Below are 27,712 nucleotides of genomic sequence, written 5' to 3' on the forward strand. Positions count from 1 at the left end.
AGATTCTTTGGAAAGTTCATGAGTTAGACCACGAGGCAATACTTGAGACATTAAAATGTAGAGCAGATCCAGTTGGCTCATTAGATTCAATAGGGAGAGAGGGAGAGAGAGAGAAAGGGTGATCAATTGGATAAAAGTACAATGTTGCAACCTCTCCCCCAAGATTGTCCACATGACAAGGTGGACCATATTGTTATGATGTGTAAGTGATGAGATAAGTTTAAATCATAGATTTTGTGTTTTGATTTGTTTAGAATCTAGATACATTATTTGAATTTATATTAGATTCTTTAATAGGATTCATTTTCAAATTAGTTATTTGAATAAGTGAAAGTTTAGAATTTGTTGTTTAGATCAAAATGTAATGAAAGAACATGAAAATTGTTAGAATGTGAATTCTTTGTGATGTAAAGTCATGATTGTGCGCATGTAACCAAAAATTTCAAATTGGCAAAAGCAAGGATACAATGGGAGAAGTTTCCAAGACTCATCAAGCCATGTTTAGTAAGCTGCTTGATCATTGCTAGAAGCTCAAACAAATAATTCTTTGCATTTGGAACATTGTTACCAATAATGATATTATGACTAACATGCTTTTATCTTTTAATAAAAATCAAGAGGAATCTAGTGGTTCAAATGCTGAAAGTGAGTCTGCTAATAGAGGTACATTTAGGGGCAGAAGATCCAATGGCAGAGGAAGGTCTAGTGGAAGAGGGCCCACTGTGTTCACTATTAAGTACTTTACTTGTAACCAAGTAGGACATCGGTCCTTTAGATGTCCTGAAAAGAACAAACAAGGATATTACATTTATTTTGTTTTGTTCCTTCTTACAATTTTTATTGCCTTATGTGTTTTGGGTTCAAATTTGAAAACAAGACACTCTCATATGTCCTTTCTTAAATTATTGATGCAGTGTTGCAGAAAATAATTCTTTTCAAATTAGTTTCTTTCTAGAGTTGATCAATATGAAATATAGTTACTATATTCTAAAATAAGTCAGAGAACCTAAAAATGACACCTCTTTTTCTCCAAGTTATCTTCATTCCTCTAACAACAATCTCAATCTCAACACTAAAGATAATGCATAGTAAAAATCTACTTGTGCCAACTATTATTATTATTTCTAAGAAAGAGATGGAAAAATAAAAGTAATCCAACAGGAAGTAAAATAAAAATAGTTGAAACAATCAAGGGAAGTTAGCCATGTGGGACCTTTATATACTTCACCACAACCTTATATATATATATATATATATATATATATATATATAAAAGTAATCCAACAGGAAGTAAAATAAAAATAGTTGAAACAATCAAGGGAAGTTAGCCATGTGGGACCTTTATATACTTCACCACAACCTTATATATATATATATATATATATATATATATATATATATATATATATATATATATATATATATATATATATATATATATATATATATATATATATATATATATATATGTATGTATGTATGTATGTATGTATGTATGTATGTATTGCTGCCTCATGAGTACCCTCTTTTAAGCGCCTCTTCACCTTCCATGTGACCGCAGTCTATTCCTTTACTTCTGTCACACTCCAAACGTGTGCTCTTTTAATGCCCTTTCATTAATTAAATAAGTCATTATTATTATTATTATTATTATGTACTTAATGCTTCTTTTAATTGCCCATGATCGCTTGCAAAAAGATTAAACACACCTACAAATGGAAGTGGAAGAAAATCTAAGGGAGCTAAGGAAGTAAAAACTATAACAGATCAGGACCAAATAAGGATATCATCAGATACATATGCAAGGAGTTCAAATGACAAACCTTTGGTATGTAAACTCCAAAATACTATTTTTGGTTTTAAACTAAACTTGACTATGCATTTGACTTATTTATCCTAAAAATGCAGAATGCATGGAGATCATGTGCATGCACTGATTAGTAGACTTTGGGAGTTGGGCTTCACTTCAAAAATATATGAAGAACATGCATAGGTATAGGAAAATTCTTAGATTGCTTAACATACCTATCACCTTTAAGAATAGTTTCTACAAAGACAATACAAGGTATTTCACAAGACATTGCAGTGATCTTTCACAGCACTACCTTCCTAAGTGGCTCATGATGGAGGTTATAATGTTTTAGAATGTTAGGACTAGTTTCAAGTTGATATCAGCCTAGTTGTAAAGGCTTGAGACTCATTGGTGTTTCTATACACCTTGAGTCCTTAAGAATGATGCAGAGGTTAAGTAATCCTAAGCACAATGCTGATATCAACCCAATAGGATAGATCTTACACCTAAACCTCTACACCTTGATACAACATAAACACAAATGGATCAGCATTCATCCTTAAACTTGACACCTAGCAACTTGATTCAACACCCAAGAAATGGTGGATCTTCACAAATTAAGACTCTCAGCATGTAAAGAGGGTTCCATATATCAGCAAAACCAAAAAAACAAGGCCATATAGCAACTTGAACACAGGTTCCATAGTTCTATCCAAATAATGTAGCACTTAGCATTAATCCATACAACTTCAAACTTGACTCAATGCTCCAAAAATGGTGGATCCTTACAAAAAAAGTTGAACACCATAATGAGGGATTCAATATGTCAGCAAGACCCAAGAATCAAGACCAAACAACATGTTCAACATGGGTTTCATGGCATTGTTTGAGAATGTAGCAATTAAGGCTACTAACCCATCCAAGACAAAATGTGCAATAATTATAAAAACTTCCAAAGGACCTCCCCAACTAGATGGCATTCTAGATACACTTTATGGAGTTTGTTAAACCTTCAAAAGGACAAGTGTTGGAACCAAATATAAGTCCTTGAAAACTAAACTGTCATACGGGCCTTCCAAACTCCAATCAGCACCTTAACTTGCTTTCAACCTCCAAATAGTGGTGCAGTGCACCTAACAAAAATGTTTGTTTTTTTCAATGTAATTAGGCCTTAGGATTGATTTATAAAATCCCCTCAAGTCCATCCACCCATGTAATGGATACAAGATCCCAAGGTGTTAATATGAACCTAGGCATCATTTGGTCCAAAAGGTGGAATTTTGGTTTATTTTATGTTTGTTAGGATAGTTTAGGTGTTTTGAGTCTTAGAATAACATTTAGGAATGGTTAGAATTGAATGAGGAACAAGGTTTGTCAAAATGGAAGAAATTGCAAAAAAATTGCAAAAGTTGCATTAGCAACTTTTGCAATAATTTGACAACTTTTTCAAAAAACTACTCCCAAAGGCTAAAACTACCATGGGGTGGTTCTACCCATTTTTAATGGCCTATAATGGCTCTAGACACCTAAGGGGAGAGATAACATGAACAAATATATGTACTTGCTCTTTAGAATCAATAAAATCTTCTATTTCTAGACTAGTTTGACCGGTTTTCCTGTATAGTACGGCCTACAGTGATTGAGAAGTCAAAAATTTTGTATTGATTTGATAGCCCTAATTATTTATGAAGTTTTGGTTCTGATTTTAAGTGTTCATTAGTCAAGATAATCAAGTTATTGGTTTTTCTTAGTCACTACCCTGTGAAACCCTCAAAAGAAGGGTTTTGCCAAAGAAATGGCCCTAACTTGAAACTCCATCATTGAAAATTGTTCCAAATTTGTATAGAGCAAGTTAGGGAAATGCATTATCATATTTTAAAGGTCTTGAGATAGGAGGCTATATAAAATATTTATGGGAGCAAGCCCTAGGTCTAATATTACCCATGTATTAGACCTTATTTGTGCAATTTGGTTGAGTAATGTGAAGAAAAGGAGTTGAGGACTTGGTGAATTAGCAAAACACTTTTATCTAGGTTAGGAGAACACTCTAGAGTTGGAAGATTGATTCCATGAACCAATTTCTTGGCCATTGCCTTGTAGACCATGCCTAAAGTTGCTAATTAAGCTTGAGTGCATGGTTGGGGTTAAGGCATGCTAGAGTGGAGTGAAGTTTTCAAACTTTGAAGTCTTTTAATACTTGGAAAAGGGTATCTAAAACTATACTTTTTTGGGCAGGTCCTTTGGAAGCATTTTGAGTTATTGCTAAAAACTGAAGTAGGAGGCCTAATTGCCTAGTAGGTCAAATGCTACATTTTTTTTTGTGGGTTTTTTGTAGTAGGTCTAATCAATGATTTCCCTTATTTTGGTCATGCTAAGGTTTCCTCAAGCCATCATTGGTGTTAGAAAACTTGGGAACACCATAAACCCACTTTTTCCAAGTTGGGGGGTAGTAGACCATTGTTGATTGAAGAAGTATGAAGTTGGATTCTTGTCAAGTCTTTGGAGAGTTGGATTTGAAAACCTGTTGGAAAGTTTTAATATTAGAGTAGCATCCATTTGGAAGTGATTCATAGCCTTTGCTTTACCCTTGTGGATTTTGGAGGTTTGGGGTGTGGAAGGTTGATTGCTTGTGCTTCCTTGTGCTTACTCTACATTAAATAGCAACTAGGCCTTCTTCCAAGGTTAATGACTAATCCACTAGGCCTCCAACATAGGTAGACTCTATTTCTAAGTGTTCTCCACTTTAGAAGCCCAACCCTCAAACCTAGGGTGCTCAAACAACTTGGACCAACCACAACACTTAGGGACTCCCTTTCACCAATAGGCTTAAAATGAAAAATACTTCTTAAATGGTTCCAACACTCAACTTTTCTGATGGAAATGGTTTTTTATAGACTCAAACCAATAAGAAAACCCTAATTTTGAAGTTTCTCACACTCAACAATCAAATTGCAAAAACTGTTACTAGCACTTCTTATTAGGACAATTCCTAGTTTCAATGGTCAAACTCCCAAACCATAAAAAGGACCATCCAATGGTTTTACATCACTAAACACCCTTCAACCACTCCTAAGAGATTCCAAAATATCAATCACAAACTCTGCTCTAGCATCTAGTTATGCCCACTTTGTGTCACAGTCCTAAATGGCCAATTTAGGTTGGGTTACAAGGAAACATAAACAAATGGGTTCACAGACTTGGTTCAACCCCTTGGATCTCTTCTACACCTTGAATTTTTCCTTCTACACCCTTCATCTAGGTCAAATCAATGAACTTGGGAGTACGATCCTTCTTTTTCCTTCAAAACTAGACTAGACATAAGACTATGTTTAGTCTAGGGCTTGCTAGTAAAAATAGGTACCCTACTCCTACAACCCTAAAACTCTTTCATCCTAAAGACCCCTCTCCTAACTTGAATTCCACAAAGTGACATTGAAATCCTACATTGGGTTTGCAAGTTAGGAGGCCATCTTGTTGAAACCCTTAGATTTTGGGTAAATTTGAGTAACCTTCACAAAATCTACTATAACTTTTGTTCTAGTTAAGATAAACACTTCAAATAAAATGCAATGGAAGCATCACTCAATCCTCTATCCAATCATACCAAACTTTCACCCCTATTAATCTGTACAGGAAATACAATATTGAAACAATAGAGAAAAAGGAAAAAATTATGAGTTTTATTCAATGTTTGTTGTTCACCCATCTGTACAATGGGTTTCTCCTTTTGTGGAAACCTTAAATAGATGTCCTCCAACTATCACAACCACTTATCAACACTAACACTAATAAAAAAGAACACTAAAATATTGAACTCAATCATAACAAAAGATAGATTATTATACTCGAACTCATGAAAAACACTAGGTCATTGGTCAAGTTGATAACATATAAGTATAGATATCTAGTATGATTGGATAGCTTTGTGAATCTTCTTTCTGTTGCACTTGGAATGAGGTTCTAATTTTCTCTACAACTCAAGATATTCCCATTTTACTAACTGTTGTCCCCATTTTGTGCCATTACCTAGGGTTTCATCTATTTTCCCTCATATCTTGAGATTCCACCATGGGAAATTAATGACCCTTGGTGGAATCTGAGTTAGGACAATGTGTTTTATGTTCCTTTTGGTTTTAGGTCAAAAGAATGAGGTTGGAGAGAAAAACTTGATGCCCTAGGCATGCAAGATCCATGTACATGATAGAAATTTGTAGCAACATCTTCTATAACTCACTACAAAGAAGGTTTTGAGGCTTGAAAATTGGTATGTTATAATCTAACAACATCCCCCTCATGTTCCAGTTTCTATATTGAAGTTTTTTTCAAGGGGTAGGGTACTTCCTTTGTTAATGGATGCCTAATTGCCTTCATTCCTAAGTGAGCCTTAAAAAACTTAGTTGGTGTATACTTCTCTTGAGATCCCAAGGCTTTAGTATGTTGTATAAAACCAAAAAGGGTATCCAAATCAATGATTCTTTTCTTTGGGTTGTGAGTAGATGTTTTTGATTTTCCATGTTCAAGGCTATAGGCCTAGTCTTGAGTTTGTGAAGCAACTAGCCAATGAAAGTTGCATATTTTGAATCTAATGTTGGATTCATATTATTTTGGACCTAAATATACCCTTTCCATGCTTGGAAGTCACCCCTAGTTGTTATTTGTATTTGTGGGGTTTTGTGTCAAATAAGCCTTGTGATGCCCTTAAGAGCAACTAGTGATTAGTTGTCTTTGTGACAGGTTTTCCTTGTGGTTGGGGATTCCTAGGAGTGGTTGGGTTTCTTAGAAGTTTTTAAAGGTCCTTAGGGTCATTAGATGAAGTTTTAGTCATTTAGGAGTTAAGATGTCAAAAATTGCAAAAAATTGTAAAAGTTGTGAAAGCAAAATTGCAAAAATGCTGACAACTTTGCAGGAGTTTAAGAATTGGTGAAGGGCTAAGCATTTGGAAATAATTCATTTTACTATTTCTAAACCTTTTCCAATTTTTACAATTGGAATCAAGTGAAAAATGTAAAAATTGCACTTTTTGTACAAAGTTGCATTGTTAAAAGTTGTAAAAGTTGCTCAAATTTGAAACTTATTGGAAAAAAGGGTCGTGGGATCAAACTGTCTGCTTCATTAGCTCTGGCTGGCTAGATAAACCCTATCCCCAACCTTGTCTCATCCCATTCAATGCTCAAACATTCTCATGCATGCCGAACTAGAACATCCCTAAGGGTCACTAAATGCCATAGAGCTGTGATCTTTGATGGGGCATATCTTGGAGCTCGTGCAAGGTATGGATACAATTTTAGTTCCTATAGGACTATTTTGTAGAGACTTACACTAAATTCTCTCACTTTTTGGAGATCATACTCTGTTTTGATTTTGTGATGCCATCTCAGGTGATGCTAAAACTTGTAGTTTTGGCTAGTACAAATTTGCCAACTACCAAATCTCTCTCACCTTTTATCGTGGGATCAAACTATCTACTCTGTTAGCTCCGGGTGGCTGAATAAACCCTATCCCCAACCTTTTCCAATCTTATTGAGTGCTCAAATTTTCTTGGACATGTTGAACCGGAATGTCCCTAAGGGTCACTAAATGCCATAAGGATGTGATCTTTGACGGGGCATATCTCAGAGCTCGTGCAAGGTACGGGGCATATCTAGTTCCTATAGGACCATGTTGTGGAGACCTAAAATAACCACTCTTTCTTTTTACAGATCATACTCCATTTTGATTTTGCAATGCCATCTCAGGTGATGTTGAAACTTGTAGTGTTGGCCAGTACAAAGTTTCCAACTACCAAATCTCTCTCACCTTTCATCGTGGGATCAAAGTGTCTATTCTGTTAGCTTTGGGTGTCTAGGTAAACCCTATCCCCAACCTCATCCCATCTCATTGAGCACTCAAACATTCTTGGGCATGCCAAACCAGAATATCCCTAAGGGTCACTAAATGCCATAGGGTTGTGATCTTTGATGGGGCATATCTCAGACCTTGTGCGAGGTATGGATGTGATTCTAGTTTCTATAAAACCATGTTGTAGAGACTTACAATAACTTCTCTCACTTTTTAGAGATCATACTCTATTTTGATTTTGCGATTCCATTTCGGGTGATGCTGAAACTTGTATTGTTGGTCAGTACAAAGTTGCCAACAGCCAAATCTCTCTCACCTTTTGTCATGGGATCAAACTGTCTGCTTTGTTAGCTCCAAGTGGCTTGGTAAACCCTATCCCCAACCTTGTCTCATCCTGTTCAGTGCTCAAACATTCTCGGCCATGTTGAATTGAAACATCCCTAAGGGTCACTAAATGCCATAGAGTTGTGATCTTTGACAAGGCATATCTCGGAGCTCATGCAAGGTATAGATGTGATTCCAATTCCTATAGGACTTTTTTGTAGAGACCTACACTAACCTCTCTCACTTTTTAGAGATCATACTTTGTTTTGATTTTGCGATGCCATCTTGGGTGATGCTAAAACTTGTAGTGTTGACTAGTACAAAGTTTCCAACTGCCAAATCTCTCTCATCTTTCATTTTGGGGTCAAATTGTCTACTTTTTTACCTCCGAGTGGATGAGTAAACCCTATCCCCAACCTTGTCCCATCCCATTGAGTGCTTGAACATTCTGGGGCATGCTGAACTAGAACATCCCTAAGGGTCACTAAATGCCATAGGGCTGCAATCTTTGACAAGGCATATCTCAGAGCTCGTGCAAGGTATGGATGTGATTCTAGTTCCTATAGGACCATGTTTTGGAGACCTACAATAACCTCTCTCAATTTTTAGAGATCATACTCCATTTTGATTTTGTGATGCCATCTCGAGTGATGTTGAAACTTGTAGTGTTGGCTAGTACAAAGTTGCCAACTGCCAAATCTCTCTCGCCTTTTTTCATGGGATCAAACTGTCTACTCTGTTAGCTCTGGGTGGCTAGGTAAACCCTATCCCCAACCTTGTCTCATCTCATTTATTGCTCAAACATTCTTGGGCACATTGAACTAGAATGTCCCTAAGGGTCACTAAAAGCCATAGAGCAGTTATCTTTGATGAGGCATATCTCAGAGCTTGTGTGAGGTATGAATGCAATTCTAGTTCCTATAGGACTGTGTTGCAGAGACCTACACTAACGTCTCTCACTTTTTGGAGATCATACTCCATTTTGATTTTGAGACACCATCTCAAGTGATGTTGAAACTTGTAGTGTTGTCCAATACAAAGTTGCCAACTGCCAAATCTCTCTCACCTTTTGTCATGGAATCGAACTATCTACTCGATTACCCTATCAAAATGAATAGTTTTAAGGTCAATGATTAGACAAATACAAATAGTGTACAACATTCATGGATATGTGAGCTTGGATATGTATTGCAAGATGAGTATAGATTTTATGTCTAGAATTGCAATACTTTATGTAATGATTTGTGTAAGTTACAAATGTTTTAGTAATGACTAGTTGTAGGCTAGTGATAGAGAAATATGTTAGGTATCATTACTATATTTTGGTTATAACTTGTTTGTGACCTATAATTAAGGTTTGGGAGCATAAAGCATGGTAGAAGACTTGGAATAGTGCATGATTTGGGATTTGCAATTCATTTGGTTTGTATTGTGACAATTGCTAGTATGTGGCATATAGGTTATTGCTTCTAGGAGCTGAGGGGATGGTGTAGTGTATTGTTTGGATTGGTGAGTGTTAATTGATAAGTAGGAATCCAATGAGTCCTGAGTGTTCTATTCATTATCATGAGAGATGGGTTCATGCAAACCGCTACTCATGCAACATGGGTCAATGAATTTGACTCAGAAACAACATAGTTGAATCTTGATAGAAATATCACAATTTGACATATTGTAGAATATATATGTTACTTATAAATTAACAAGCTTAAGAGGATTACTATTGAATGGTTCATAAGGAAAAACACTTGATGAAGCTTTTACAAATGGAGTTGCAAGAAGAGTGTTTTTAACCATGGGGGAAACTTTTTAGTTAAGCACACTTGAGTTGGAGTAGTACTAGGATGGGTGACCTCCTAAGAAGTATTCATACTTCACCTCTCTAATCATCAATTAGATTCAATGAGTGTTAAGTGTTCTATTCATTATCATGAGAGATCAGTTCATGTAAACCACTACTCAAGAAACATGGGTCAATGAATTTGTCTCAAATACTAAATAGTTGAATTTTGATAGCAATATCACAATTTGACTTCTTGTAGAAATGTCTCCTACTTATCAATCAATGAGCTTAAGGGGAATTCTAATGAATGGTTCATAAGGCACAACACTTGATGAAGGTTTTGCAAATTGTGTTGTAGGAAGAGTGGGTTTAACCATAGAGGAAACTTTATAGTTAAATGTGCTCAAGCGAGAGTAGTACTAGGATGGGTGACATCTTAGGAAGTCCATGTACCTCAACTCTATGAGAATCACCTAGATCCAATGAGTGCTAAGTGTTCTATTTACTCTCGTGAGAGATGGGTTCTTGTGTCCCACTACTTGTGAAACATGGGATAATGAGATTGACTAAAAAATTACACACTTGAATTCCATTAGTACTATCACAATTTGACTTGTGAAAAAAGATCTAAGCCTACTTATCAATAACACAATTTGCTAGACCATTTGACCTATCCTGGCATATACATAGATATCCAATATCCATGGTGATAGATTGATTGATTTATGAGGTGCACATATGCATGTGAGTGCCCATTACAATTGGTATTCTATGATGGCAGATCTAACATATGGAATTAATGAAACCTTGAGAATCCTATTAGGCTCTACATCATAACTAAACCTTGAGAATCCTATTAGGATCTACATCATAAATAAACCTTGAGAATCCTATTAGGCTCTATATCATAACTAAACCTTGAGAATCCTATTATGGTTCCACATCACTGTCTATCTCTGTCACATGACAATCCTTCACTGTTTTGAGGCTAGATTAATGGATTTACCCCTCCCACTATCTATGATGTAGATGTAACTTGTGGGAGAGGGTGTTATAATTTTAATTAATTTATATATGATCATTTTTTTTGTAGGGTAAGAGTTTTGACTAAGAAAAAGAACCAAAGACTGGCTAGGCAGTGAAGAGCATGGGCATGGGTGACTGCCCCAAGTAGAGAAGTAAGAGTATTCTCCAAAAAAGGATAATTTTTATGTTTAATATCATATATTGGGATGATTTTAAGTATGTTTGATCCATTTACAAGATCTAGAAAGATTGGGAGATGAATTTTTCGGAAAGCCCTAGGGTAAAGGGCCTATAAGTGAGGGTTTGGTGAAAGGGGATGTAGAAATGCTAGAGTGACCAAATAAAATTTGAAATCTTTTCATTTGATTCATATTACAAGATTTTTTGAGGTTTTTAAGGTTCTAGAAAATAATGGGATATGAGTTGCTTTGTAAATGGCCACTAATTAGGCCTAGTTATGTAATTGAGATAGCAAGATTTGAGACATACTTTCCAAAACAAATATAGTTGAAATTTTGGTATGTGTTAGAAGGGGATAAAGCTTATTTGGAACACTAAATATTTTGGGAATTTCAATGTAAAAGTTTGGAGAAAACTGAGAATTATTGTCTGGCAAGGGCTAGTTGAGTCAAGCATAGAATATGCAAAATTGGCAAAGTGTAAGAGATGAGTTGCTAAGAGGTTGCAAGGAGTTGGAACATGTTAGATGGGATTTTTTGAGATGACTCAAGGTTTTTGGGTCATGGTGTGAATTCTAGGATGGGTTTTGGTATGTTGGAGGCACCAGGGTACACTAGGTGCATAGGTAGCAATGTGGGTGTTTTGAAGACAAACTAAAGAACTGAGTTATAACCTCTTAGATATGGTTGTGGAAAGATATTGACAAGTTAGAGACCTCCTCTTGAACCCTAGTAGAGTTATATTCCTTGGGTAGATTCCAAGAGTACAAAGGAATCCTAGAGTTCAGTTGTGATTCCTAGGGGAATAGTGGGAGGCTCTGCATCAGGTGTAGGGCTTAGGATCTCTTCTAGGGACTCTTTAAAAACAAAATCCACCTTTATCTAGAAAGTTGGTATGATGAAAATTCCTTGAAAATTCTTCATGAATACCTTGAATTCCTTGAGTACCCTGCACCATGTGTGTGTGTGTGTGTGTGTGTGTGTGTGTGTGTGTGTGTGTGTGTGTGTGTGTGTGTGTGTGTGTGTGTGTGTGTGTGTGCGTGTAAGTTATTTAAAAAGTAAAATAGACTAGTAGTAAATTTAACTTGCTTGTAAGTTTTTTGGACTATCTACACCTAAAGAATCAAAGGCATCACAAGTCTCAATTTCAATAACCACAATATTACAATAAATCCATCTAGTAATCTAAGAAATCTAGAGAGTAATTCTTCCTTGTATCCCCCTAACAGGGAACCTAAGAGATCACATAACTAATAAGGGTAAAAGTGGAAAATTTTATTCTATTTTTAACACAAAATTGAAGCACATACATTTCATTTTCAATTCTTCTAACATTAAATATTTTGATATATCTCATTGATTAAATATATGAATATTCTATATTAACTCAACAAACAAGTTCTTATAGGTTCCCAAACATCACTACTAGAAATGCATACATAAGTTCCCATAAGTAAAAACCATCATAAATATATGAACAAGATTTCATTATAAATAATTGAATCCATTATTACAATTAGATAGCTTAAAAATCACATAAGCATACCAAGGACAATCATCTTAATATACCCATTCTTCTTTATTGCAACTAAGCATGTGTACATATACATATTACAAGGAGCAAGTAATCATTATATATCATGTTTTCATATACTTCTAACATTTTTCTCCTCCAACATGATCTCTATACAAAATGGATACATAAGTACTATATCATAGTCATGATACAAAAATATGATGTTGCAACATCTAGTCACATACAAAAAAAGATGCAAAATTGGAATGTGTGAAGAAAGATCACCCAAGCCTCTTGAAAAACTCTAGAAAAATACTCAATGGATAAAAAACTTTCCACCCAACCATGGAACCTTACTGACTTGGTCCCCTAATCTAGGAGATAACACAAGGCCCCACACCAAGTTCAAACATAAGCAAGGGGATAAAATAGCTATTTTAACATTGATAAAGTTTATGGCTGATCAATATTGTATCAAAAATTCAAACTGATTAGGTATTGAATTAAACTTGATAAACAAATGATAGAGAAGGAAAACTTTAAACATGAACAAGATCATAAATCATATGATGATGACATATTGCAAATGATAAACTTATGCTTAAACAGTGCTAAAGTTTATTGTTAATCAATATTCTATCAAAGTTTCAAACTGATTAGGTATTGAATTTAATGTCATACATGAACATATCTAATTTAATGTCATACATGAACATATCTAATTTAATGGCATACATGAACATATCTAATTTAATGTCATACACAAACATATCTAATTTAATGTCATACATAAACAAACATATAATATAAAATGATAACCAATAATGTCATGTACATTAACAAACACATAATATATTATGATAACCAATAATGTCATACATGAACAAACATATCATATATTAACCAATAATTTTATAAGTCTAATGATGTCATGCATCAAATAAATGTCATACATCAAATATAAAATTTCATATATACATCAAATGTATATCGAATATGTCCACTGACATAAAATCCAACATATATGTCTGCTAATGCTTATACATGTACATGTCTATGAACTATATCTTCTCCTTCCCACAAGTGGAAGGAAAAAAATCTCTAGAGGCCTTCGGTTGTCATGTGGAGGGCAATGATGGCAATGATGAGGTCCTCCTCACATGCTCGCTTGTCCTCTTGTTGAGGCTCTTCTCTAACTCGAGCTAATACAAACAAAGTAGAAATGAATGAATAATTATTATACATTGAAATCAAATATATGTACACACAAAATTAATTATTTTCTTACCGCCATCATATAGTCACTCTGCAAGTCCACCTCAATTGCTCGTAGACAATCAGGTGTGATAAAACCCTACAACAATTGAATCAATATAATCACTTATAAATAACATTAGAAATTTTGATACTAACTATTATAAACTAAAACTAAAACCAAGAAAATTCTTTCATACCTTGGTCAATGGTTGTGAACTAGCCATAGTTGTAGCCACTCCATGATTGACAAACTATTGGAGATGAGGAGGAGTGTCTGATGTCATGAGCTGCATGTCATATAATACACGTTACATGTAATATAAAACATGAAACAAATATAATCAAATGAATTAAATTAACATGAAACAAATTTACCTCTGTGAAGCTCATATGATGTCTATGCTCTGAGTCTGTAGTAAATGTCGATGGTCCTGTAGAGAACTAATGCACATGCATAATTTTTTTTGTCAATCCTTAATATGATTACTTAATAAATATATGTATTAATTTAAATTATTAAACTGATACATACCTCTGGACTCGTGGATGGGGCAAAAAATGGGGTTGGGGGATTGCTACTAGGCCCGGCAACACTCTGACCCTGAATTTTGAACAATGTTAATAGATGCTAATTAATTAATCATTCACTATACATAGGAAATGTGATCAAATTAGTAAATTATAATTGTAATTTACTTGTGTTTTAATGCCAAATGTGTCATTCAGGAACTGATCAGTAATGAGCCCATCATTTGCACCATCTCCAGCATGAGCACCAAATGTGCATAAGGATCTGTATGATGTGCACATGTGACCGTGGTGCACTGAAGGCTCCCCCTCAACTAATGGACTCATGCAATGGATGAGGCTTTGTGTCAAAGAATTAATGGTCCCTAGAGCATTGTTCTCTACATGTTCCTTCACAACTGAAGGAATAGTCACATGCTCACCCTATGGCTTGACCACAAGTGCCCTAACTACATTAGGATCATGATGTGCCCCTAGCCTCTCAAATGATGACCCCCCATCTCTACCCTGGGAGTCTAATATATCAAAATAATTGGGGATCTCCCCAAGTACAAACTCACAATTCAATTTCTTTAAAAAATACATGGGCACCTCATGATTGTTTCAAGGAGGGGCATCAAAAACCATCCACCATCTATCCCAAAAATTATTTCTAATAGCAGTGTATATGCACCAATGGATGGAGAGCCGTTTAGTACCCTCTCTAACAGTATTTTGTTCACCGAGTTTTCTAAATAATGCACATATTCTACCTTTTGGTATTTCTTTTTTTTTAACATCTTGATATGACAATTTATTTACATAAAATCTTTTTTGTTCATCCCTCTTAACTCACCAAACATCTAACTGACCACTAACTAAAGCTATCTGGGTCTTAATAGATTCAAGGGACGATACCAATTGAGCCCTCATTGGATTAGTTTGTCTAGATTCTTTCAACCAACCAATGAGTCCTTCTAATTTTGTTTTCCCTCTTTCTATTTCATTTATTAAATTTTCTTGTGTGCCAGTTGGAGTTCTTGCAATTGGTTCAGGTTGTAAAATTTATTGTTCTTCTTGGGGAGGGTTTTGGTTTTGATTTTCTTGAGGGTTTTGAGCTTCTTGGGGATTTGTCAGTTGATTATTGACATTTCCTGATAAAAAATTAATTGAAATCTAAATAAATGAACAAATCTAAAGAAAAATTTTAAAAACCTTACAAAACAATATTAAAAAAAATCAAACAATGCAAAATGAAATTTAGATCACATACGATGTGCTCGCGGTCTCATATTTCACTGGTGAGGAGGCATATTGGCAAGGCAGGTGGTGAAAACTTTGATTTTCTCTAATTCACATACACACTGCTGTGAGGAGAGGGCAAGAAAAAGAGTTAAAATGAATGGGTTGCAGGTATGCAGCTCATTTATATGATTTTTCTTTTTTTAAAGCATGTACGTGCTATTGAAAATTGAAAAAATAAAAAAAGTTGTCACCTTTTTGGCACCACAACTTGGTGCACATACCCTTAAGAGATTTCTTCAGTGCTACAATTGTTAGAGAGTAATAATGATTAACTTGATTATTGAAGCAACTAATTTGTAGATTCAAATCACTATTCTAGCTTAACCCATGGATCATCCTTGATTAGAATATTCTTTGCAACTCCTTGGATGTTCTTCCCTTAATCAAATATCCTTCTTTATTCACATCTTATCTTCTTCTATATCTTCATCTTTTAATCCACAACTTGACCTTTCATATGTATGAAACCCAATGTCAAGTCAACTTGAATACCCTTACAAATAAATAATTAACACCCACTAAGTAGGCTTGCATAAACCAAATAATAATAAAAACTAATCTATTTCAAGTTGATTGATACTAAAACTAAGTCACTCAGTTAACACTAAGTTCCTTTGGTAACCAACCTTACTCGATTAACACTGAACTCCTTTAGTAACTGATCTGACTCGAGTTACATAGGAAGCCTTCATTGACCAACCTAACTTAGTTTACACTGGATCATTGAACTTGGTTTTGTTTGAGCTTCTAATCAAATAATACTAGAGTCTTCTGAGCTTGGTTACTACTACCAGTGCTCTATTAGAATATAATATTTGTGTAACATCAATGATAATATACAATTGAATAATTATTTTTAACAATCTCCCTTTTTGGCATTGATGGCAATACAACATGTCATAAGCAAAGAAAACTTAGAGAAATTAGAATGATTTATAAGATTTTAAAATATCCTTAGTTTCATTTTGATTCATCATCCATGAGAACTCCCTTTGAGATTCTCCCTTTGACATCTTATCTTCAGACTTCACCTGATCAGGTTCTCCCTCTTTCTGTTATACAAATTTCTTTCTCTGATTCATGAAATCAATCAAAATCTCCCTCAATTATTTTGATATGAACATGACATATTCAATACCTCCCTCTTTAACATCAAATGAAAAAAACTTAATACAATGAATTTATAATATACCTGATGTACTGATTCATGTGCAATGAGCTCTTACTTCTTTGCATCAACTTGATAGATCTTCAATGTAGTTAGGTTGATGCATCACTAATTTGTGCTCTAGTGAGCATCAGATAGGGGAATGACCTCTAGCTTTTCTCTTACATACAAAAATGTATCCTTAGGTAATGGCTTCGTAAATATGTTAGCAACCTGCTCCTTTGTGTTCATATATTCCAATCTAACATCTGTATCTTGAACTAATTCTCTCAAAAAATGATACTTGATTGCAATGCATTTTGTCTTGGTGTGCATCACTAGATTCTTGGATATGTTTACTGCACTTTTTTTATCACAATAAATTACCACTAGGTCATTGATTTCTTCCTTTGTTCTTGAAAACATTTTCTTGATCCAGTCTATGTTGGAACAATTAACTACTGTAACAACATATTTTGCCTCTACTATAGACCGAGAGATGCAATTCTACTTCTTACTTGTCCATGATACTAACCTCTTCCCAATTAACAATGCTTCTCCACTGGTGCTCTTCCTGTCATCATAGCTTCCAACCCAATCTACATCAGCAAAGGATTTCAACTCAAAGTTTCCTCCTTTCTTGTACCATAGACCATAGTCTTGAGTGCATTTTAGATATATCACATAATTCTTTTGACTTCCACCATATGATTCTCTCTAGGATTTGTATAAAACCTTGCAACTATACTAACTGCTAATATAATATCAAGTCGTGTATGAAAAACATACTAAAGTTTCCCAATCATAGATTTGTAGGTAGTCTAATTTACCTCTTTTGAATCATCATTCTTGGAAAGTTTATGTCCAATAGACATAGGTGTTCCAACTATTTTGGAGTCTTCTGTTCCAAAGGTCTTCAATATCTCCTTGATATATTTTGACTAAGGTAGATGCCATCCTTCATTTGATCAACTTGTAAACCAGAAAAAAAAATTTATCTATCCAAACATTGACATTTAAATTCTTTCCTCATTTCTTCAGAGAATGATTTACATAAGTTATCATTACCAGTGAATAATATATCATCCACAAATATTTATGCTAACAATGTCTAATTTTGTGGTCCTTTAATATATAGACTACTATTATCATTAGTTCTCTAAAAACCAATCTTTACCAAGTATCCATGTAGCCTCTCATACCATGCTCTGGGAGCTTGTTTTAGACCATACAAATATTTGTATAACTAGTAGACCATGTCTCATTTATTTGGATCAATGAAACCTTCAGGATGATCAATGTAAACTTATTCCTCTAGAATTCCATTCAAGAAATCTGATTTTACATCCATTTGATACACTTTGAATCCTTTAAATGTAACATATGCAAGTAGTGTTCTAACCCCTTCAAGTCTAGCAATAGGAGAAACTATTTCTCCATAGTCTATACCTTCTTCATGAGCATATCCTTTACACACTAACCTTGCCTTATTCCTTGATACTTGCCATTTCATTCAATTTGTTTCTAAATACCCTCTTTGTACCAATTATAGTTTTGTCCTTGGGTCTAGGAACAAGAGTCCACATATTGTTCCTTTCAATTTGCTCAATCTCTTAGTTAATTGCCTCTATCCAACTTTTATTATTCAAAGCAACTTTTACAATTCTAGGTTAAAATTCAGTAAGAAAACATGTACATTTTAGTTTTTTTATTGTCATTTTATGCCTTTTGTCTAATCTCCATTTATTTATTTGGGTGCATGATGCTTTCTAGCATTTCTAGCAAGTACAGGTTCCTTTCTTATAGATTCTAGACTTGTTTGACCATGCTCAAATGTTCTATAAAATTCTAAACTCTAATTTGTTCCTATTGTCTAAGACTTGGGTTCCTTTGTTTGAGACTTAGTTAGAACTATCTCTAACTTGGGTTGCACTGGCTACAACTCATGTTGAATAAATTGATGGGGTGGTACATTTTATTGTTACCCAATTACATTTTCTTGTACCTTTGGTAAGGTATAAGGTTCAAAGTAAAAAAAAAATTGTAGTCTTTAGGTTCCTTGTTGCTTTGTTCTTCACTCTTTTCTACAAAGCTACAAACTCATCAATTTTTACATGTACACTTTCTATAACCTTGTGAGTAGAAAGATTCAAATATTTATATGCTTTTCTCTTGTTTGAGTACCCAACAAATATTCCTTCGTCACTTTTTACATCAAACTTTCCTTTCCTTGTATACTTTAAGATATACAATTTTCTTCCAAATACCTTGAAATAACAAACATTAGGTCAGTAACTGTACCATAATTCATAAGGAGTTTGATCTATACCTTTCTTTAAATGAACTCGGTTCAAGGTATAAACTATTGTGTTGATTGCTTATTTCCAGTATTTGGATGCAACATTTTTCTCCATCATTAGTGTTCTTACACAATCCATGATGGATCTATTCCTTCTTTCTTCTATGTCATTCTATTGAGGTGTGCCAAGTGTAGATACCTATCTTTTGATTCCTCTTTCATTGCACAATTCATTGAATTCACTAGAGATGAATTCTCCTCCTCTTTCTGACCTTAGGCATTTTAAGTTCTTTCATGTTTCTTTTTCAACTCTAGCCAAATACCACTTGAACTTTTGAAAAGCTTTAGATTTTTCTTTCAAGTACATTATTGTCATCATCCTAGAATTTTCATCAACAAACAAAATGAAATATTTATCTCTAATATAGCTTTCTATTCCTATTGGTCCACAAAGATATGTATGAACTAGTTCCAAGACTTCTTTAGTATTGAAATTCAAGTACTTTTGAAGATAGTTTTCCCCATCTTTCCAATCTAACATTGTTTGTAAATGGCCATTTTAGATTTCTTCAAATTTGGAATACCTCTTATTCTTTTTTTCTTACTTATAGTAACCAAATTATCAAAGTTTACATGACACATTCTTTTATGCCATTGCCAACTTTCCTCTACTTGTGCCAAAAATCATAAACATTTGGTGATATCTAGATAGAATGGATTACCTTTTGTCTAATTACTAGTTCCAATCAAGTTTTCTTTACCATCTAGCATAAGCCTAGCCTTCCCATTCATGAATTCTACCTTTTATCCAATGTTGTTCAGTTGTGCCACACTTAGAATATTGTATCTTAGTCCTTCAATGTCATTGAGTGGATAACCTCATGTGTGGTCACAACAGCATTTAGAATATGCCTCCCTAGGAAAAACCCCTTCTAGGAGGTACCAATAAATTTCTCTAGCAACATTTTAATTCTATTAACTAAAATATTAGAGAATATTTTTATACACTATATTGTATAGACTAATAGACTTGAAATTAGAAATACTTCTAGGATCATTAACCTTCGGATATGGACAATAAAGGTTTTATTGAGCCTCCTAAGAAACTTATGAGTTTTGAAGAAGTGTATAGCACCCCTTGTCAAATCCACCTTTACAAGCTCCTAGAAGTGCTACGCAAAAGCTGGGGGAAACCATTTGGACCAAGGGCTTTATAAGCCTTCATTAAAAAGACCACTTTCTTGACTTCCTCCTCAAGCACTTGACCAGTGATGATAGAATTTTTCTCCTCTCCTAACACTCTAGGGAGAGGTTCTCTATGAGTTTATCTCTCTCTTTTATATCCACATTCCTATTTTTACCAGTATGTGCATCCATGAAATATGAAACTACCCATCTCCTCATGATCCACAAGCATAGTATTAGTATTGTCATGCAGGGAGGTGATTGTATTTCCCTTCTTTTTTTTTTAGGTAGACCTATGTAAAAAGTATTATTTGTATCACCCTCCATTAACCATTGGATCCTGGATCTTTGCATCTAGTATATTTCTTCTTTAGTAGTAACCTCATTCTATTGGTTCCTACAAACTTCTTTCCCCTTGATAGTGTTAGAAAACATATCCCCCTTAACCATAGCCTTCTAAAGTTCCTCTATTTTTGTCTCAATTTCTTCCTTCTTCTTAAAAATATCCACAAATGAGGACTTCCCCCCAATGGGTGGTATTTCTCCTAACATTATTATGTTTAGCATAAAGCCTAAATATGGTTGTGCTTTCAATTTTGATCTTCACCCATTTCTCCACACAATTTTTGAAATAGGTGAGTGATTGCCACATAATCTCATATCTAAATGGTCTTGGGCCACTAAAGGCATTATTTGTCTAGTTAAACAATAGTAGTGCATGATCTAAAATGGTTTTGGGGAGAGCAATTAAGGTGGAGGAGACAATATGTTTCCACTCAACATATACCAATAGTCTATCCATCTTGACTTGGATTGGCCTCCAACCTTTCCTATTATTGGACCAGATAAAAGGGGGCCCTTGTATATCCACATCATGAGATCATTCAAACTAATAAATTCTTCCAAGTCCTACATACTATCCATAAAATCATTTAATTCTCCCAACTTCTCTGATAGGTAAAGTGGTGAATTAAAATCACCCATATACAGTAACTTCTTGTCCCCATTGTTATTCATAAAATTGGAAAGGGATTCCCAAGTATCACGTCACCCACATCTAGTGTTAGGAGTATAGATGTTTAGAATACACCAACTCATATTATTATGAGTATGTTTATTGATAATAAAATTTAATTCCTACCATAGGAGTTTCACAGACATCAATTTAGGATTCTAGAGGCACCATAATCTTCACTATAGCTAGCTATAGCCCCATGTCACATATTGTCAATGACTTTTGAGAAATCAAGGGAAGACATTTAAACCTCTTGAATAAGGAGAAAATCAATTCCTAAAAAAAGGGATAGTTTTCTTTAGAGAAGATTGATTTTAAGAGCCATTTAGAACCCTCATGTTCCATGAGAGGAACTTCATGTTTCTTGTCTTTAGTAATTCCATCCAAGGTTGATTGATTACCATTTGTTATCTCCCTTTCTATTTTCCTGCTCCTTGTAATCATTCTAGATGGTCTTCCTAATTTACCTCCACTCCAACATCCACCTTTTTGCCTCATCTAGCTCTTATTTTATGAACCCATGATTCCCCCACATCACTCTCTTATTGTGAAGAGGGTGTGGAAAACATATCACAACCCAGGTATTTTGTCAACTCCTGGAGTAGTGGAGAGAACTTTTTGGTCAAAGCATGCCTTGGGGGGGTTAGGTTATCCCCACATGGACCTCTCCAAGGAGGTACCGACACCCATGGCTCCTTCACCTTCATTCTCTTTCTTTTTTCCTATATTGAGAATCTCTCCTTCCTCTAAAATGGGTATTGTCTTAGTATTTCCCTCTCTCATAATCTTTTTGCGATGGATAGTAGATCATCAATCCCTTGTAAAAATTAGTAATCATCAATCTTGTTTCCTTCTTCTTCCACTTGGATTTCAACTCCAATTTGCTCTCCCTCATGTATACCAAAGTTGCAACCAGGGGATTCTCCAATCTCATCTTGTCTAGGACCCACGAGAGGATATTTGTTACCTTCTTCCTTAGGGGGTGGGGGTAGGATTCCTCTTTCTAAGACACTTGGCCATTACTTCTCCCATCTACTTTGGATGGTTGAGTAGAAGAATCACTTTTTAATAATTTCTCTATGACAATCCCTAAAGAGTCTACCTTCTCCTTATCCTTGCTCTATTGGGTTTTACAATCCACCACCACATGACCAAAATTCCCACATTGTTGGCTATAAATACTAGCATTCTCATACACCATTGGTTTTTTCCTCTTACCCCATTTGGTGTTCAAGAGTAAAAATTTAGGGAGGCCCTTGTTGACTGGAACGTTAACATGAAATTGAGCATACACCAATCTTGATTTTTGGATTGTGACAACATCCATGAAGAAAAAATGTCCAAAAGAGTTCCCAATTAAACAATAGATCTTTTCATCATCAAACTCTAGAGGTAGCCTAGGTAGCCTCACCCAAACTAGGGCAAGTTAACTTAGCTCCAAAGCTGGTTCAAAATTGGGGTTCCATTTAACAATCACCAAACCTTACTTGCCACAATAATAGGTTTTTGAGAGGATAATGGCCAAATCAGCCTCAACTATGAATTTGAGAAGGAACAATTTGCTTGGCATTGTCACACTACTAACATTTCCCTTTAGTCTCCACTTCTGTGAAACCCAGTTCTGAACCATCTCAATAGAAAGCCTAAATGCAACAAAGTATCCCATTAAGTAGAGCTGTAGGTATGACAAAATTTTATCCACAATACTATCATGGAGGAATATTTTTGACCCTTCCACTTTGAGACAAATCTTGGGATTCTCCAAGGGGGGGAGGAGTAGATTTTCCCACTAGGGCCCCTTTCTAATCACCCTCCTTGACAAAAGTTACCTATTCCTTCCCACTATAATTAGACCCTATCCCAAGAATACCAAATCATCCTTCAAAGAAACTCCCGTGAGGTCATTCTATATAGAGTGAACACCCCCCCCCCCCACCCAGAGGGAGGTGACACAATCTCCACGTCATATTGGGCCCTCAACAAGGAGGTCAATAAAAGTTGAATTTGGGTAGACTGGTAGCCCAGGGTCAGATTTTGGCCCATCCTCACTGGCCATGTGCATTCAAAATTCCAAACTAGTGCGGAGTGAGAAAGTTGTAGATCTAAAGAGAGGAATTGCAGAGCGAGAAAGTTGTAGATCTAAAGAGAGGAATTATGTATATTTTATATGTTAAGATTATACTTTTTATATATTTAGAATTAAGTTAAATGAATGATTCAAACTATTTTTATTTTGTTACAAATTATAGTAAATTTTTCAATTAAGTATAATAGTAAATATGATGTACTAAATTTATATTAAAATATATATATTTTGAAAAAAAAAGTATTTTACTTTGAATAAGATAGAAAAGTATGTTCTAAAACAACCTTGAAATATTTTATAATTTATATTGACCTTAAAGAGGAGAAAACAATGATAATAGCTATTTACATTTTTGTCAATTGTATTCAAATTAATTTATTTTATAAAAGCATTAGTTATATACGGACCAAAATTTGAGTTTAAGTAAAATGAAAAATATCCTATCAGGAAGCTAAGTTGGATCATAACCAAACAAGAACAAAATGCAAAAAAAAAAAAGTGGCAAAAACTAGGAGACTGCTAGACTACAAGAAAAATAAAATATTAACTATTTTTTATTTTTCCTAATGATAACATCTTTGATATACTTAACATTTCTACCTATATTACACAAAGAATTTAGACCCTTACTTTTGCTTCTCTATCCTTTAGCAAGTGCAACGATGGAAGACTAGGTATTAGAATGAATGCGCACATTCTTCTCTTTGTTCATTGTTATGATTTTTTCCTTGACTTCATATCCTTTGTATCACACAAAATGGTTCTGGAATTGGTAGGTGAATAGTTTCCTATATTAAGATGATGAACAACTTCAAAACACTCATTTAGCATTTTTAGGCCTTTACTAGTATCATGCACTATTAATTTACAAACATTTCCTTCTTCTATCATTTTTTTCTATATATCCTACATTCCTTCCTTGAACTTTATGATTTAATCCTCATGATTCCCCTAAAGGTCATTGATACCTTCTTCTAAGTTATGAGTACATGCAATGATATCATCTAATTTTTAAATAAAAATGAAACTGCTCTTGAATAACTTACTCTCAAATATAATCCAATTAAAATGAGATTCATGAACTTGTAATTAATTCTCAACCTTGGTGTTGATAGAGAATTCTAACAAATAGATTATCCTTTTAATTGGGTTATCCTTATGCAAATCTAGAAGAATTTTGATAATGGTTTCTTTCCCTTCCACATCACTACCCTATTGCATAGGAGAAGTTTAGATAGAAAGATGACCTTTCATTTAAATTTTGGAGGTAATAACCTTATACGAATAGCCATAGAGTGTGGATTTGAATTTATTTTTGGTCATACTAGAATTAGAGTTTCCTTTACTATTCCCCACATTAGGCTGAAAATAACTATGAATAAAAAACTTTAGATGATATTTAATTTGAATCTTCCTCATCTGAGGACACAACTATCTTTCTTTGAAAATAAGAAGGGGTGAAGATAATAGGTTTTAGGGGAACCCTTTGATTTTTCTCATAAAAATGAAAAACGTAATATTTAGTAGAATCAAAACCCTCTTGATCAAAATGTATATTTTGACAATGAACCCTAATTTTTTTCTTAAACTCAAGTCCATATTTTGAGGAGGAAAATTTTTAATATGGAGGGATTTTACATTTTTTTGATAATGAAAATAAAAGTCTTGTGTAAAATGGGGACAAGATGAATTCTTCTTATGAAAGATCATACTATAATTGAGGAAAGAAGAAAGGTAAAAAATAGCTGAAAGACATTTATCATGATGAAAATGGTTTAAAATAACTAAAGATACTTCTAAACTTCTCATAAATAGTCACATACCATAGTATAATCTTTTTAATATCTAGATAGGGCTTTGAAAGTGAGAGATATTCATAACCCCCACCAATAATTTTATATGTTTTCTCTCTCTTACTTGGGAGGGAAAATATATTAAGTGCCTTAAAAACTGACTTCTTTCCCCATAAAACTTAATAACATCTCCCTAAAAGGTAGAGACATAAAAATAGCTCCTCATTGATCACTAAAGGCATACCATATACATGAATAATACCATCTTTTTGACCCTCATCAAAATCTCTTGTTATTGGGGCATCTACATGATCAAGTTTCTCAATATACCCACTTGAACCAATAGGAGAGATTGTACTAAAAATAAATTTAATATTTTTTATTTCTCATAGATAATGGACTTCATCCTATTTCAATCCCCTACTATTAAATGAAACAAGAATTTGTACAGGACTATACATAATAGAAGAAACAAACAACAAAGGAAACTATTTTGTAGAGAGAGAAATGAAGCATACTTTTGACCATGCATTGGCATGCATAAGGGCATTATTCCAATGTCATATATTAAAATACCATCTATTACCATAATCATGATAGAGACAACTTACATTGAGTGGGATTTAATGTATAGGTTCCCAATATCTTATATGATGAGGATTTGTGCCCATATTAGTAAGGTTGTCTATAATCGAGTTCACTTCATGACACATGTAAGATATGGGGATATCTTGGAACCCTTAGAGATAATTTAAACTATATTTTAGATATTCTAACTAATGGGAAACAACCTCAGAGGTTAATGTTTTCACTTATTTCAACATTGTTTCCCCTGGATTTCTTCTATAGGAATGTGGGGGCAGTACCCCCATGATAGAGGTTAGGGGGCACCACCCCTTCCAAGGTCCAAGGATAGTGCCCAAGACAAAGTCCTATAAATGGTGTCAAGAGTTATTTTTATATTGGACAACATATTCTAGCCCTAATTTTGTAGCCTCTAAAAGTCCTATATAAAAGACTTAGCATTAGGGATTTTTAATGATGTACGATGATTTAGTAGAATTTTGTGGTGGTATTGAGTTGAAAGGGATTTCATATTGTAATCAAGTTGAAATCACTAAATGATAATATTGGACTCGCTATTTGATGGACGCAGCCCAGGGATCAGGTCAAACATGTTAAATCATTATGTCTTTTGTTCCCTTATATGCAATTTATTCCTTTGTTATATTGATTATATATTTGCATGTAATTGTTATTTCTCTCTCTAATTCTAATATTTTATATATTAAGGTTTGTATATATTTTAATGAATAACTAAGATAATAAAAAATCATACTAAAAATTGATAATTTGATTGAAATTATATATATATACACACACATATTTTTAAGGCTGAAAATTTGTCCTGCTTAACGAAATGTAGCTTATATGTTAGTACCAATATATTATAAATAAATAAATATTATATTTAAGGAGTGTACTTTTTTTTAAATATAGTAAATTTCATAATTAATCTGGAAATAGAAATATAATGAAGAAAATGTATAAAGGCATTTGACAAATTGAAGGTATATTTAGTTTTGATAAAGTGCAAAGAATATTTTGAAGAGATTTGTAAATTTTTTAGTAAATGCTAAGTTAAAACTTAAAAATAGATTTAGCTGTTTCACCTTATATTATAATTTGTATATCTTTGTAAATAAATAAGAGATGAGAAATTTATGCTATAAACCATCCTAAATTAGTCATTCAAAATCATTATATTTGATAATTAAATCATAAATAATTCACTCATTATTTAATTGGAGGTTCATCATTGTCCTATTTTGGTGGCAAAAGAAATATGTTAACTAACCTTAACCAAAATACAATGGATATTTAAAATTTACTAATAATAAAATAAAAATATAATGCTTAAATGAAAATTAAGCTTTATATAAATTTTTAAAATATTTAAATAAATGATATTTTTATATAATATTTACTTTACTACAATGATTATGCTAATTTTTTAGTTGTAATAAAATAATAGGTCTTTTAAAAATGACAAACAAAAATGTTTCAAATATCAATTAGCCTTACTATTTGATGAAGGAGAAAAATAATCTTTAAAAGCATCACCTAAGATATTTAATTTTTTTATTAAAATAAAAAAAGAGACTTAAAATATATTCAATAAGATTTAAATTTTCCATCAATTACCAGTGCCTAGTAATGAAAGATGCTAATAAATCAGGTCTCCCTTTGTCAAAGATAAAGGTATAAAAGTGACTAACCCACCAACCATGGTCAATGATGTCAATGAATATCTTGGGACAAGCCCCCATAATAGTTTCATACTTAAACCAAAAACAACAACAAAGTACCAAAATGTGCCCTTTAAAACTATCAGCAATCACTCTATCATACCTCTGGCCATCCACACCTATCAGAATTCTAAGAAAAGATATAAGTCCAATCAAGACTATACCTCCATCCTTGGAAAACACAGTACATATCTTCCAACCAAGGGTCTAAGCAAGGCTCAACCTCCAACCTTGGAAAATGCAGTCAAAAGTCTTCTAGCCCCCTAGTGAACTCCCATATCACCATAATAGCAATAAGAGGAGCAAAGAGGAGGAAGACCAAACTATAGAGGTAAGAGCAGACTAGAGGAG

The sequence above is a fragment of the Cupressus sempervirens genome, chromosome 11 (assembly GCF_028749045.1).
Source record: "Cupressus sempervirens isolate cs-2001-9-10 chromosome 11, ASM2874904v1, whole genome shotgun sequence".
NCBI classification, from domain to species: domain Eukaryota; kingdom Viridiplantae; phylum Streptophyta; class Pinopsida; order Cupressales; family Cupressaceae; genus Cupressus; species Cupressus sempervirens.